Genomic DNA, 4,330 nt, shown 5'->3' with positions numbered 1-4,330 from the left:
CCTGTGCGTGCTCCTTGCCTTCCATGCCATTCTGGTCAGGGGGTAAGGGTGGGGGCTCCTGTTCGTGACTCAGCACCTCCTGCCCCTGTGAGCCTCACCCCCTCTCCCGAGAACCTTAGCACTGAGGGGCTCCTGGTTAGCGAGAGACGGGAATGAGATCTAAACCCACAGCTCTCGAGCACTGCTCTGCCTGCCAGGCAAGGACCTGGAGCCCAGACACTCCTGCACCCCACCTTTCCTCACCTCAAGAGTGGGCCTTTCCCCCTTCCCAGCCTCCACCCCCTGACCACTTCCCTGAGGAGGCCTGGCCATGCTAGAAACAGCCTCTGGCCTCCCTGCCTTCAAGGGGCCCATTCTGGGAGATAAAGCTGATCAAATAAGACCCTATAGGATAAACCTGCGATGATGGAAGTATCTGGGCCGCAAGGCAAGAGGGCAGGGGAGGTGGCAGGGCCAGCAGGCAGGCAGGGGTCAGCGTGTGTGCAGAGGGGGTGGTTCCAGCAAGGAGGGACTGGTGGGCAAGGTTTGGGTGCTAAGCGAGCTTGGCTCTTCAACCCCCAGGAGAGTGACAGTGCTGGGGTGGGATTTGTACCTTAGAAACTCTTGAACTCCCTTTAAGATAAAGCCCATAGGTTTTAAAACCCCAAAGGATGTGTGAAAAGGGGTCCCCCCAAGCGGGGGTGGGAGGTGGGGAGGGGAGCTAGGGGCTGTTCACAGGGATGGTGGACAGAACTAGGACAGGACCAGGGATGGAGGGTGGGAGCCTGGGGGGGCGTGCAGAGAGGGACCCTGGCATTCTTCCCTCCCCTCTCCTTTGTTCCCCTCCCTCCTGCCCTTCGTGCAGGGACCCAGGCTTTTGGAGATTTCTTTTTGGCCATGCAGCATGTGGGCTCTTCCCCCACCAGGGATAGAACCCGTGTTCCCTGTATTGGGAGCACAGAGTCTTAACTACTAGACTGCCAGGGAGGTCCGATCCAGGCCTTTTGGGATTTGCTGGGAGATTCTGCTGAGCAGTAACTCCTGGAGAGGGGACTGTGGCAGGCTAGGGACAGTTCCCCTCTCCGAATCTGAGCCCAGCTTCCAGCTGGCTTGCAGACCCCCGCAGGGCTGGAGCTGCCCCCTCCCCTTCTGTCTGTGCTGCGCTCTCGTGGGCCAGCCCCATGCCAGCGGTTCTGCATGGTTCTTCCCTCTCCCACACATGCCTTCCTAGGGTGAGCAAGGTGGCCCCAGGTGCTCAGGCCAGGAGTTTGGGCGACCCCAGCGAACTCTGGGCTGGGGGCAGAGACCCGGGATCTCCATCACCCTTTGTGATCCTGGGCAGACCTGGCCTTTCCCGAGCCTCATTCTCCTTGTGTGGAAGAGGACGGGGCTGGACAGTGCCTCTGAGAGGCCCCTCCTTGCACACTGTAAGGGGGTCTAAGATTAATTTGGCCTTTGGAAGGAGCTTAGAGTCAATGACTAGGTCAGTCAGTTCTTCCAGCTCATAACTGGGCCACAGCGGCAGCAGCATGGACTGACCCTTCCTCAAGCCCTGGAAGGTGGTGGAGAGGGCAGAAGGAGTGGGTTCTGGGAGTGGCTAGTGGGGAAGGTAGGTCTCAAGCCCTGACCACACCTGGATTGCCAGGCAACCTCTAGGAGGTCCCTGCCCTCTCTCTGGACCCCAGTAAGTGCCCTCTTTCCTGTGGTGAGTCTCTTGGCTCCCCTGTGGGCCTACAGCAGGGGACCTGAGGGACAGAACACATTCCTTTGTCTCTATGGAGGCACCCCAGGAGAGGCTAGGCGGGCAGGAAGCCATGTGCATCAAGGCATGAAATGAGCCCATGTAAATCCCATGTAAATGAGCCGGTGGGGAGGGGCTGGCTGGTCCCTGGGCTGCTGCCCTGTTTCCCCCTAACTGGCCAGCCACACAGTGGGCCTTGGGGGTGGTGGGTGGGAGGACTGTAGGGTTGGGCCCTGGGAGCATGGAGATCCACACAGTATCACGGCAGCAACACCAGCCTCTTGGGGCCAGGTCAGGGACAGGAGCCAGGCCTGTCCTTCTGCCTTCTGTCTTGTGCATCCCGCCCCAGGGGCACAAAAGAGAGAGCAAGGCGGAAAAACCAAAGCTCAGCTTTCCTGGAGAAGTCGGCAGGGGATGGGGGACTCCTTTATGCCTCCCTCTGCTTCATAATTCTAAGGGCCACTGAAGTTCGCCTGGGTGATCAGTGTCCTACCATCCTGTGGGCCAAGGCTACTGCCTTCTCATCTCTCTGCTGCTTGAAACCCTTTAACAATTCTCAGCATTCATAGCCCCAAGCACCCTGATCTTCTCCATCCCCGTCTCCCCTTAGTCCTCCACCTTCCTCTGCTGGAGACAATCTGCGCCTTTTCTTCTCTCAGTCCCTCCCCTGGAATGCTAGGAGGAGGATGGGCCCAGGCAGAGGTTGCAGAAAGACCTCGGAGGAGTCCTAGACCCCACTCGGCCTCCATGTCTCTACTGCTCAGGCCTGAGCTAGGGAGAAGAAGGAGCTTTAGGGGGAGGGCACCTGGAATCAGGTCCCGGGGTCCTGGGGAGGGGAGGTGCAGGTCCTGCCCTCAAGCCCTTGCAGCCTGGTAGGGGAGGCAGATACGGAGCTGGGTGGTGACTGTACTTGCAAGGGTCCAAGGTGGGAGGAGAACCAATCTATTTTGGGGGAGATGTCAGGGAAAGAGCGGAGAGCACCTTGGAGGGTGAGTAGATGGTGGAAAGATCACTGATGAATGGAAGAGGGAAGAGCATTTGCAAAGACCTGGGCATGTGCAAGAACTTGAGGTGCTATAGGCTTTGTTGCAATAATGTGAGCTCCAGGAAGACAGAGAGAGGGACATTGTCAGTTGTGGTCACAGCTGCATCTCTAGCACCTAGAAAAGTCCCTATGATACATTCTTGTTAGACGAATGAATAAGATGAAAGAGGAGCGAGGTTCTGGAAGTGAGATTAGATTACTACATCAGTTCCTGGGGTCAAGGCCCTAGATCTTTATCCAGTAGGTTCTAGGGAGTCTCCCAAGGGTTTTGAGCAGGGGTAGGTGGATGATGATGGTAATGATGATAAGGATGATGGGGATCTGAAACCCAGTTTTTCACACACTGTATCCCTGCCTCCCTCACTCCAAGCTCACCACTGCCCGACACACACAGCCTGACCGCCCCCACCTCCCCCAACACACACCCAATCCTCAGGCATTTCCAGCTGCCTCCACGGCCCAATTTTAGCTTCTCACTGTCTGGAAAAGCAAGTGGAGAGTCTGGGATGGTCTTTCCCAGCTAGGGTCTGGCCAGGAGGTCTGTGGGTGTGGTGAAGTGTGCCTGAAATGGCTAATTCAGGCTCAGGAAACACTCTTCTGTTGATGTTATTTAACTCTGGGAGGAAGAGGCCTTGGGGAATAAAACAAAAGCAAAACCCACATTCTCAGGGTCACCAGTGGTCATGAGCCAGCCCATATCAGAGGAAAAAGCACAGAATCACACCCAGGAGATCCTTGTTGACGTACTAATATCTTTTTGTAGGATGGTGCCCATGCCAGAACTGCTGGACCCACACCTGATTAAAATCCCAGAAGTCAGGCTGGCAGTTTTCTCAGGTTGGGCAAGATGAATGGGCTCAAAAGGGCTAGGTAGAGATGAACACATACGTGCTCAGGGTTGGGTTGATAACACAAAGGCAAACACATGGCCCACATCCTTATCCAGCCCAAGGGTCCTACCCAGGTCCATAGCAGACACCTAATCAGTCATGGCTTTCCTTTCTCCTGAGCTCAGACGAGCAATTTTCTCTAGAACTGCCTTCTAGAACAAGCCCTTGAAATGTAACTCGACTGAATTGAAATGCACTGGAAGGATAAAAAGACATACTGGATTTTGAAGATGTAATATGAAAAAAATAATTTATCTTGTTAATAAATTATTATGTTGATTACACGTGGCAGTGAAAACATTTTGGATATATTGGGTTATATAAAATATATTATAAAAGTCCTTCTTCCCTGTTCCTTTTAACTCCTAATTTGGCTATTAAAATATTTGAAATTATCTGTGTGGCTCAAATACATTTCTCTTGGGGCACACTGCAGTAGCATACCTGCTTTGTGAGGGCATTTCATCATTTTTGCTCACAGTAACCCCCCATCACCTAGAATAGTGTCTGGCACATAATAGACACGCAAATGGTTATCTGCAGATTGAATGAATGAAGACTTGTCAACATTGCTCTTCAGGGAGCCACCACTGAGTGATCAGGTGGAACGTATTTGCTAACCTGCTAGAATCCCCTGTCTGTGTTTTCCAATTTTAGAGCTTCATCACCCTTTCC

Source organism: Cervus canadensis, chromosome 17 (assembly GCF_019320065.1).
Source record: "Cervus canadensis isolate Bull #8, Minnesota chromosome 17, ASM1932006v1, whole genome shotgun sequence".
Lineage (NCBI taxonomy): Eukaryota > Metazoa > Chordata > Mammalia > Artiodactyla > Cervidae > Cervus > Cervus canadensis.
The sequence above is the reverse complement of the archived record's forward strand: the minus strand, read 5'-3'. Positions refer to the sequence as shown.